Source organism: Salvia hispanica, chromosome 5 (assembly GCF_023119035.1).
Source record: "Salvia hispanica cultivar TCC Black 2014 chromosome 5, UniMelb_Shisp_WGS_1.0, whole genome shotgun sequence".
Classification (NCBI taxonomy): Eukaryota; Viridiplantae; Streptophyta; class Magnoliopsida; order Lamiales; family Lamiaceae; genus Salvia; species Salvia hispanica.
Genome location: NC_062969.1, coordinates 28,803,148 through 28,815,643, shown reverse-complemented (window position 1 = coordinate 28,815,643; position 12,496 = coordinate 28,803,148).

Sequence of the window (12,496 nt, the reverse complement as noted above, 5' to 3'; positions counted from 1 at the left end):
ACCAAATTAAATTACTACTGTATATGAGTGGAATTCATATTTCACTAACTTTTTTGCATCTAATCTTTCAATATTTTGTAAATTCCGTTCCAAAGAAAAATAAGACTTATATTTCACTAATTTTTTTCTTCTAATTTTTTTAATATTTTGTAAATTCCGTGTCAGAGAGAAATAAACTTTTTTTTGCAGACGGAGGGAGTACTTAGTTAGACAAATTGAATTAGAATAAAATATTGAATAGCCGGAGAATCACATCTGATCTGGTAGCTAAATTTTTTAGGGCCAGTTCATGAATATTAAGTGACAACGTTATTATGTGACACTAAAATATTTGGCAAAAATATTTTTGAATAAATATTATTTTTTAGTAGAATTAACATATTAATTATTTTTATTTCATTTCATTTCATTCCTATATTGTTTATAGTTAACAAATATAGAAATGGAATCGATCAAAGAATTACAATTTCATTTTCTTTGTATTCCTCGTGCTTGCCAAGCACAATAATGAAATGTAATTGTCATCCATTCTCATCTCCATTTCATTCTCCCCTCATTCCATTTTATCATACCAACAAGCCCCTTAGGAGTTTAAGAATTACTCCCTCCGTCCGCTTTGTCCTTGAATAGGAATCTCATTTTCTACCGACATGTGTTTTAAGAAGAGTTAAAAAAGTGCGTGGAAAAAAAATTAATGTAATATGAGTCTCACTTGTATATATTAGTTTTAAATGATATATATGCGAGTACAATGAGTTAGTGGAATGTGGGGTCTTTTTACCATTTACTTCCTCCGATTTATAGAAATAGGTCATTTAGGGTTGGTACGGGTTTTAATGTGTTGTTGGTAAAGTAAAAAAGAAAGAGAATGAGTAGTTGAAATTGTATAGTGGATGTTGAAACCCACAAATGATAAAGTAAAAGAGAAGGAGAAAATGTTACCATGGATATGGACTATTTCTATGAGACGGATGAAAAAAGAAATATGACCTATTTCTATGGGAAGGAAGGAGTCTGTTGTAGAAGCACCACTTGAGAGCAAGCAACCTGACGAGACAATACCCACCTCGGGACCTCGAACCCAGGAGACCCAAGGAAAATCCGATAAAGCTTGTGGAAGAAGCTAAAGGTGAGAAACCGTTTCCATATCGGTTTGTTACGAAGAGGAAGAAAGAAAACCCTGTGGATTTCATGTCGATATTCGGAAAGCTGGATGTCACCATACCATTCCTCCAAGCCGTGAGACTGCCCCCTCTGGGGAAGTTTATAAAGGAGTTCATAGCTGGAAAGGCCCAAGAGGATGGAAAAATCATGGTGGAAGGGATAACATCAGCTATTGTGCAGGAGAAACTACCACCTAAGAGAGCCGACCTAGGTATGTTTACTTTACCCATAACAATTGGAGATGTAAAAATCGAGCATGCAATGTGTGATTGGAGCATCTATCAATGTTATGCCGTTATCCATTTATAATCGGCTGAAGGGGGTAAAGTTTTCCTAGCTGAGTTCTTCCCGTCTTCAAAGACAAGTGCATTGAAGAGGAAGATATCATGCATAAGGCAAGAATACGATGAGACCCTGAGTGAGTACTGGGAGAAGTACATGAGTCTGCTGGAGCCATGCCCCAACCATTGCATGAAGGAGATAGAGGTGCACCACACCTTTTATGAGGGGATGAACAAGGAAACAAAGGATCTGGCGAATTCATCATACGGAGGCGATTTCACACAGTTGAGAGTCAGTGAAGCCAAGAAGGTTTTAGCAAGCTGTTGAATGCGAAAAAGACGTATGACAACGCAAGAGATGGGTACAACAGAGAAAGGGTAGCAAGTGCTTCGGCTATTGACCAGGAGGAAAGGATGGATTTGAAGATGGAGGAATTAAAGAAGGAATTGCTAACTGCAATCAAGCAGAACACTCCACCACCTTCTCCGACTGGAGGAAATGAGACCCCAGAACTACCATATGATCAGCCGGAAAACTCGCCAAATGTGGAGCAAGCAAATGCCGCAGGATACTACAATTCTTATGGCAATTGGATTCCTGGAAGGCAGAGGGATGCACTGTGGAGGGACCACACAAACTTCCGATGGGGAGATGGGAATCAGAACCAAAATCAGTCTCAAAATCAACCCAACCCCCACCCGAACCAAAATTCCAACCGAGGCCCAACGAACCCTGACTACCAGTCTAACCGGGTAGGAAGAAACCAGCATCCTCGAGAACCAAAACCCTCAAAACCAGAACCCAAACCCTGCCTATGTACCACCCAATCAGCGGAACAACCAGAACCAAAACCAGAACCAATTTAACCTGTGGGCCTCAAGCATAACAAACCACAATCAAAGCCAAAATCAGTACAAGCACAACCACGACCAAGTACAACCCTCCCGCCCAAGATAACCAGTACCCACAAAACCAACACCAAGCAAAATTTCTCGGGTTATCAGTCAAACCCACCACCACAGAATTACCCGCACCAGGGCTCGAACCAATTCCATCACCCAAACAGGACGAGGAGGTCTATAGAGGACATGATGGGAGAGATGCTTGCTTCGCAGCAAAGCATTAAAAGCGACTTGCAGTCCAGTAATGACACAATGCAAGGGATGCAAAGTGCCCAGAAGGAGCATAGGGCGAATATGGATATGATGAACAGGCAGTTGGCCCAGCTCGCTAACTCGGTGGGCGAAATGAAAGTGAACTCAGGGAAACTCCCATCTACAGTCCATGTACCTGAAAAGGCAAATGTGAGTAAGATTACACTGCGGTCCGAAACAACCTATAATGGACCTCAACTCAAGAACCCTATTGGGGAGTCTAGTGGAGCAAAGGTGCTGAGCGACACCGTCTCGGTGGAAGAGCTCAAGAGGCCTCTGCCTCAGATGGAGGATCCGTTTTTTCTAAATGAGAAGCCTACTGCGGAAGGAAAGAAGGGAGAAACACAACCTGGAAACGAGCAACCTGAAGAAGCAATACCCACATCGGTACCTCGAACCCAGGAGGCACCAAGGGAAAGTCCACCAAGGCTAACTGAAGAGGCTAAAGGAGAAAAACCGTTTCCATATCGGTTTGTTACGAAAAGGAAGAAAGAAAACCCTGTGGATTTCATGTCAATCTTCGGGAAGCTGGATGTCACCATACCATTCCTCCAAGCCGTGAGACTGCCCCCTCTGGGGAAGTTTATAAAGGAGTTCATAGCCGGAAAGGCCCAGGAGGATGGAAAAATCATGGTGGAAGGCATAGCATCAACTATTGTAAAGGAGAAACTACCACCCAAGAGAGCCGACCCAGGTATGTTTACTTTACCCATCACAATTGGAGATGTAAAAATCGAGCATGAAATGTGTGATTTAGGAGCATCTATCAATGTTATGCCGTTATCCATTTATAATCGGTTGAAGCGGGTAAAATTGCCAAATACTCGGGTGTTGATCCAACTGGCTGATAGGTCATGTATAAATCCGGAGGGTGTGTTAGAAAATGTGTTGGTCAGGATACAAGACTTTACTTATCCCGCTGATTTTTATGCAATTAAAATGAGTGAACCAGAAGCTAGGGAGTCTAGCGGGATATTGTTAGGAAGACCATTTTTAAGAACGACTAAGACAATTGTAGATATGGCCGAGGGAACAATTTGCATTGACTTTAATGGTGAGAAATTTGTTTTTGACATCAATGAATCCATGAAAAAACCAATAGATTCTGAAAATCTATGTTATGTTGATGTAATTGACTCCTTAGTCCAAGAATTTCTTGAGACCGAATTATTGCAGGAAAAACTCCAAGCCTTGGATGTGTATGCGCAAGTTGATGTGGAAGCAGCTGCATGGTGTGATCTGATCAGTAGCCGAGGGTTAACTGACGAGGAGATCGAAGAAACAATTACGGAATTCTGTCAGAAGTCGGAACTAGCGGGATCCGTAGGGGCTTTGCTACCGGCCAGTATGGAGGAAAAATCAGATGGTGAACAAGAGCGAGAGGAGGATTCTAAAAAGAACCCTCTACCTACAGACACACTACCCCCACAAGTGGAGTTGAAAAAGTTGCCAGCGAACCTAAAGTATGCCTACCTCGGGGAGGAAGACTCGTTCCCTGTAATCATCAATAGCGGGCTGACTGAAGAGCAAGAGGCAAGACTACTAACTGTGTTGAGCAAAAACAAGAAGGCTATTGGATGGAGCCTTACGGACCTGGTGGGGATAAGCCCGGATGTCTGCATGCAAGGCTGCTTTCGCCAAGATTGCCCAACCACTTACCAGACTTCTCCAGAACGAGGTGGAGTTCGTTTTCGACGAGCATTGCAAGGCTGCTTTCAACCTTCTTAAGGAAAAATTGATCTCTGCACCGATTATTCAAGCTCCTAACTGGGATCACCCCTTCGAGGTGATGTGCGATGCTAGTGACTATGCAGTGGGGGCCGTACTGGGTCAGAAGATCGATGGGAAGAGGTACGTGATATTCTATGCATCTAAGACCTTGAATCAAGCCCAACGGAATTATGACACCACCGAGAAGGAGATGTTGGCTGTTGTCTATTCGTTCGAAAAGTTCAGGCAGTACCTACTAGGATCCAGAGTCATCGTCTATACTGATCATGCGGCCATTAAGTATCTCATTGCGAAGAAAGAGTCAAAACCCCGACTGATCAGATGGATGCTGCTTTTACAAGAATTTGATTGGGAAGTAGAAGACAAAAAGGGGGTTGAAAACAAAGTAGCGGACCACTTGAGCAGAATAATACAAGAAGGGAACAGTGAGGATGTGAGAGATCGATTCCCGGAAGAGCATTTGTGTGAAGTGATTTTCTCCGCAAGGAAGATCGACTGGGAAGAAGTAATGAGGCTTACTGGGCAGGATGCAACAACCAAGGGCAAGCAGAAAGTAGGACATGAACCCTGGTATGTGGACTTGGCCAACTACCTTGTGACGGGAGAGCTACCAATGGTGCCAAACGTGACAAAGGCTCAGAGGATGAAGATCAAGAGCGAAGCAAAGTATTATTTCTGGGACGACCCATACTTGTGGAAGGCAGGAACCGACCAAGTTATAAGGAGATGCGTTCCTGACTGGGAGCAACGGGATGTACTAATGCACTGTCACTCCTTGGCATGTGGAGGACATTTCGGACCTAGAAAGACTGCGACAAAGGTGTTGGATAGCGGATTCTATTGCCGACTCTGAACAGAGTTGCATATGAATTCTGCAAGGGTGACCGTTGCCAACTGACCGATGGGATCTCCACAAGGGACGAAATGCCGCAAGTTCCAGTGATTGTTTGTGAGGTGTTCGACATCTGGGGTATGGACTTCATGGGTCCTTTTCCCTCATCTTATGGGAACTCCTACATCCTGGTGGCAGTTGACTATGTATCAAAGTGGATAGAAGCCAAAGCCACGAGCACTTGTGAATCTAAAGAAGTCACCAAGTTCCTCAAGAGTCATATATTCAGCCGATTTGGGATACCAAGGGCAATCATCTCCGATCAAGGGACTCACTTCTGCAACCGAACGGTCGAAGCATTGATGAAGAAGTACGGGGTTCATCACCGCCTATCCAGTCCTTACCACCCTCAAGCCAACGGGCAAGCGGAGATCTCAAACAGAGAAATAAAGAACATCTTAGAGAAGACAGTCAACCCCTCCAGAAAAGATTGGAGCACAAGGTTGGAGGATGCTCTGTGGGCATATCGGACAGCCTACAAAACTCCTATCGAGATGTCCCCATATCGCACCGTCTTTGGGAAGATGTGCCACTTGCCAGTAGGAATTGAGCACCGAGCGTACTGGGCAGTTCAGCAGGTTAACGTGGATGCTAAGGCCTGTGAAGAGGAAAGGAAGCTGCAACTACAAGAGCTAGAAGAACTCAGATTGGAGTCGTTTGATTCAGCCATGTGGTACAAGGAGAAAACAAAGATGTGGCACGACAAAAATCTGAGAACCAAGAATCTCCAAGTTGGTCAGAAAGTACTACTCTTCCAGTCGAGATTGAAGCTAATGCCTGGGAAACTCAAGTCAAAATGGGCAGGACCTTACATTATCACTGCACTACGTGCTAATGGAGCGGTCGAGATTTCAGGGAGTAAACTCTAACCTTTTGTCGTTAATGGGCATAGATTAAAAATATATAGGGAAAATGAAGAGATGTGTGTAGTGGAAGAAATTCCACTACACTTTAATAGCGTCTAAATGACCAGTAGAAAAGGGGTTTGGAGTTCCACCTGGTCAACGTAATATGATTCGTGCTTATTGACCAGGTAAAACTTCAAATACCGTTAGTAATGATGTAAATATTGTGAATATTTAGTAATTTAGCTCAAGTTAAGTAGGAAAAATACCAAAAAGATTTTCGGATCTTAAATATTAAGTTGGAGTCCGTACTGACCACGAGAATACCACTTGGGTGAAACTCTGAATTATATTTAAGAACCATTTATTTGCTTTATTTCTATTTTTAGCTAGTTGAGAGGGAGGTATAGAGTGAAATTTGAATTTTGGTGCGTGTTGCAGCTTTACAGGCGAGTGCAGAGACTGGGAGGGCGCGTGGAGCAGAGACGTGACAGGGGACGTCCAATCAGCTGCGAGAACGCCCAACCGCCTCTGCCCCGAACCGTCGCAACCTGGCAACCGCTTACAACCGGTCAAAACCCTCAAATACCCACCCCACTATAAAATACCCCACCGCCTACTCCCCTTCACTTTACAAACCCTTACCTGCATTCTCTCACCCACAACCACCACCCCACTCCGAAAACTACCGCCCCCCTACAAAAACCACCGTAAATCACTACCGGAAAAAGAGACCCACCACCGATACAGACCATGGCGAAGAGTGAAGCAACCAACACCACAGCATCCAACACCGGCGAAGACCTCCCAGAAGCCCGAGCGACAGCAGAATCGCGGCCACCAAGTCCACAATGATCAAAGCCAACGCCGACGACACAAATTCCGGCAATGGTTCCTTTAGACGCACTGGCAGCGTATCTAAGGCAACAGGACCCGAACAAAGATTGGATAGCGACCCTGGCCGGATTTAGCCTTACCGGAGGAATGCCGGCAACACCAAACCCTACCCCAACTGCAACCACAGTAAACCCACCCACCATCACCCCAAAAACCTCAAATCCGACATCCGAAAAGACCTCCCCAACGGAAACTACACAATCAGAACCCTCTCACCTTTCTCCCATACACCAACAAACAGAGCCGCTCAACGTTAGCCCTCTTTCCGCCTATCAAGATCCCAACTGGGGAGAAACAGAGAAAAAGGAGAGCGGAGGGGGAGTAAGCGAGGGCAAGAAGGATGAAGCAGAGGATTTAATGGCCACTGAGACCAAAGCCAAAGAAGCAGAGAGGGAGGAAATAGATCTGAATGAATTGGCCAAGAGGCAAGGGGTTAATAACGGATGATGAGTTCCAATCGGTTCTGAGCAAGGGAGATAGGATCGTGGTAAACTCTGAAGGGGTGGCTGAGGTACTGGACCTCGCATCCCAGGCAGTAGGAGGAGGGGAAACAGCCATAGAAGCAGATGAGTCAAGGGAAGTAGTCCACCAATCCGTGGAGGAGATGACAGAAGAACAGCCGAGTAAGGCCGACAAACTTGAGGAGGAGAGGCAGGAACTGATGGGGTTTGTATACTAAAAGATGCTTCGAGCGTACATGCCTTTGTACAGTTAGCTTGTGCATGTATACGAGAAACGCCACATCCACTTGTTTACCTAATTATGAGAATAAATAATATAATATAATATAATGGTTTATTATTGAAATATGATAAACAAGTCTAAGGCTTTTTACTAAGAAGGTCAAGTAGGGAAATTCGATGAATCTCCTCATGAGTTTTCCAGTAGGGGACTTGGCCAGATCTAGTAAGAAGAAAAACGTATTCACAACCTAGATAGGCTTTGGCTACCTATTGGTACGGTTGCGGTGTTTGTGATAATTCTCTCTTACCTAAGACGAGATTAGTAACACCGGTGTGGTAAAGCACTGAAAGGATCTAATGTGAAATGTATTCTTTATTGCTATCTACCGTAAGAATATATTTCGGAAAATTTTAGTATTTTCTAGTCTATGGAATTAATATCAATATTGTTTATTCAATCAAACGCCACTTTGACTTATCAATATGTGAGAGTTTGTACGTAACTCAAGTTCATGATATCTTGGGTGGTAGTAATTGAATAACATGAAGGTATTGGAATATTATTTCATAGAATTCGCGTGCCCAGTGTGGTATGATTAAATCCCTAAGGGGTGATCCCCAAGAGGTGTTTGAAAAAGGAATTTATTATTTAGAAAACTGCGCAGTTGGAATTTATTCCACGAATAATAAATAAAGTTTCAAACTAGAAAAACTCTTTGGAGAATTAATTTAATTCTAGTCACATAGCAGACAAAAGAATTAAATTGATGGATCAAGATAATCTTAAACGCGGGAAATATTATAAAATAAAATGGACTCAAGTTATTTGTAATTTGGTGATTTAAGTGGGAGTGCAATATTATTCTTTAGTGAAACAAAATAATATTACATTGATAATATATTAAATCATGGGTCATTTGATTTAATTAGTAATTTATCTAATGGGTGAGCCCAACACTTAAGTCATTCCATGGATCCCCTTACTAGCCCAATAAGGTCCACTATAAATAATGAATGAAAGGCAAACCCTAACACACAATCCAAGACAACACTCCTCCTCCTAACCCTAGCCGCCGCCGCCGGCGTTCTCTCTCTCCCCTTGCCTCGGTTTGCGTGCCTTGACACGTGGGAGAATTAGGGTTTGTGTTTTGTTCTTGATCTATCCTAATTCATAGGATTAGATCTAGACAATTTCGTGTTTGTGGATTGGGTTTCCCTATATTCATTCAAAGTTATTTAATTGGTTTTCCAAGATCCGCCCACACGGATGGAGAATCAAGGACGAGGGAATAGTATGGAAGATTCACGGTCGATAAACCAAAGATCTCCGGGTGGTGCAGCTAGCAACTTCGATCCTATGATGGATCAAAATGAGGTAACAATCGAATCTACATCAAATTGCATGATTATGTGTTTATTTGATGGTAAATCTATAGATCTATGTTAATTGCATGAAATTGGAATCGAATGCATAATCACCTAAATAGATCCGGTCTAGGACCTATTTGATTTCCGTGTCTTCCGCTGCGGTTAGTGCCAACAACTGGTATCAGAGCCAATTTTTTAGGCTCTGGTTATGTATTTGATTAATTGAATTTTTCGAAAATTGTAGTGTAAGAACTTGGGATTTTCGAAAATAATGCAATGGTTGATTGGATCTATGTTTTTCTTGATTTTATTTTTCGGATCTATGATATGATGTTCTAGATCGATGAAAGAATATTATGAATCTTGGAATTTATTCAAGTTTTTCACAAAAATATTCTAGATCTATGATGAACATCATTAGATCTATATATTCTAAGTAATATGTACTAGATTATATGTTTGTAATTACATGTATGTATGTGTTTAAGTGAATATATGTTTTTGAATCAAGAAATAAAGTGGTCCATGATTGAATACTTGGATCAATGAAAGAATATTATGAATCTTGGATTTTATTCAAGTTTTTCACAAGAATATTCTAGATCTAGCAAGTATTCATAGATCTATAGTTTTTATGTTCTTAATATGCAAGAATAATTTAAATTGCTAAATGCTAGATGTTTAAATATGCATGTTTGATATGAACATAAAAGATTGTTACAAATTAAGAAACGATTAATTAAGATTTAAGATCGTGGTCAAGCGAAGCGACCACGATGAATCAAGTTAATTAAAATCGAAAAACGAAAAAGGAATACAAGGGTTTAAACCCTAGATGTGTTCGATACCGGGCTGCCTTCATCGGGGATCCGAGATCCAGAATCCGGTGAGACAAGGCGGCGGCGTCGGGCAGCGGCTGGCAGCGGCGTCACCTTCGGGCGGCGCTAGGCAGAGGCAGCGGCGATCTGCGTCGTCTTCGGGCAGCCCTCGCGGTTGCAGATCTGAGCAGCTGCGACGTCGTCTCCTCCGGGCAGCTGCACAGCCACGTGACAGCAGGAACGAGCAGCTCCGTTGGACAGTGGCAGCCCTGACTTCGGTTGGGGCAGCAGCCGTGATGTTCCAGGCGACGGAGGGCAGAACGACGTCGCGAGAGGCTGCTCCAGTGGGAGCGGCAGCGACGGACGGCGGTGGTCAGTGGAGACGGCGACGCTGCAGTGGGCAGCAGCTCCGGCAGCAAGCCGGGCAGCGGCTGCACAGCCGTGTGGCTGGTAGCGGAGTCTCCGACGGACAGCAGCAGTAGCAGCGCCGTCTTCGGGCGGTGGCAGGCAGCGGCGCCGGCGGCTGCTGCAGTGGGAGCAGCCGCGGGAGGCGGCGGAGATCGGGTGCAGCAGCGGCTGCTGCAGCGAGGCCCGTGGTGGCCCAACCCTAATTAGGGTTTTGGCTTGTATCTTGTCGTCTCGTTTTTCGTTTTCGTTTGGTTTCGTTTCTTAACATGCAAGCTATTTATAATTGTGGTTTAAAATCCTAAACCTAGAATAATTTAAAATATCTTGTGGGAATTAGAATGATTTTGTCATTAAATCAAGATTCTAATTTTTAAAAAGAGAATATTGCCTTCTTTAAAATTGCCAATTGAATAATTAGTCAAATAATTGATTAAATTTGTTAATTAGTTGATTTTGGTGGATTATTTCCATCTAGATAATATCATGGTAATTAACATAAGGAAATTCAAATATTTGTTAGAACTAATTTTTGGTTTTTTCCTTCATTGGATGGTTTTTTAAAGAATATATTCTTAATATGCTTTCATGTTTTAATCTTAAGGTTTAATTGAAATTGTCTTAATTTAATTGGTGTGTTATGGAATTATTTCCTAGAAATATACCTAAGGAAAAGACATAACTTTTTCAATTGTTAAAACCTTGAAAATTTCGAAAATTGCATAAGTAATAATTTGATGGATTTTAATTGGAATCTTATTCCTAGTTTGAATTTTGTCTTTAATATGATGTAGGTGGATTTTAATTCATCTAGATAACATCGGATTAATTAAAGAAGTGAAAAAATTCATTTGGCATTGATATGCCACTAAAATCCTAAATTATTAAAGTTTTAAATAATTAATTGGATTTTAATTGGAATTCAATTCCTAGTTTAATTTGAATTTTATCTTTAATTTTGATGAAGGTGAATTTGTTTCATCTAGATAACATCGAATTGATTTAAAGATATGAGAAATTCATAGAGCATTAATTTTGCTATTAAAATCCTTAATTATTTATTTAAGTTGAATTTTGTCTTTAATTTTTGGTGAAGGTGAATTTTATTTCATCTAGAAAACATCATTATGAATTAAAGATGTAATAAAATTCTTCTTGTCATGTGATTTTATGAAAGCTATGAGAATTTTAATTCTCAAATTTAATTGGTGTGTTTTAAATGGATTTAGTCTTAATTGGATAAGTGCGGATTTTATATCCAAGTGGGCATTTTAAATTAAGACTTAGCTAATCTTTTATGATATACACCTAGACATTAATTTTAGGATAATGATGGTTTAATTCTATCTAAGTAAATCCTAATAGTATTAAAAGGTAATTCTAATAATCAAGATACGTTATTTTAACTAATAATGTATGATTATTTAAGATTGGACTTAATGTCTAGATAATCTTGTTTATGTGAAGGTAGAATTTTTGTTTCTATCTATATTTATTCAAGATGCTTAATTAAATGATCAAGTTTCATCTTTATGGTTATGGGAACCTTTTGTAAATGTGTTTACATGTTTTATTGATGATGATGGATATTTAATTTGAGTTATGATTTTATTTGTTAAAATCTAGTTTAACTCATGCATCGTCTATGTACTTATTGCCTCACATGCATAGCTAGTACATGTTTAATTATTCTTTGAATGTGGATATCTGCCTTATCTGCTTAAGTAATAATTAAACTATTAAAACCACCAATAAGAAAATATGAAGCGATAATTACAACACGTTTGTATATGGCCTCCATAAAATTGGTCTTAGTGCGAAGTAGTGACCGGCCTGTCTTTACGGGAGGAACATTACCAGTTCGTAAGTTTGGACTTCTCTAGATAAAGGTTATTAAAATCGTAAAATTAGTTTTTCAGTAATATCGCGACTGGTCTTTACCGGAGCAATATTGCTGCGAAATTATAAGGATTGTATTTTAATAATGCTTAGAGAGAGCTATAGGAGGAGGTGCTTGTCCGGTCCGACCTTTCTTTAGAGGAGTTCACGCACAAGTAAAGAATCCTTAGTGCTTAATTTTATGGTTATACGCTTTAGCATTGTTAGTCAGCCATGCCATTCTTATGGTCTCTGGACTATCTGTCGACATTGTGGCCAGTAAAAATAATGAATTTCTTGCATGAATAAGACTCGGCTTCCTAGTAGAAGAACGTTTGTGCTTGATTTTTGTGGATGTAAAATTGATGAATTGTTTTGT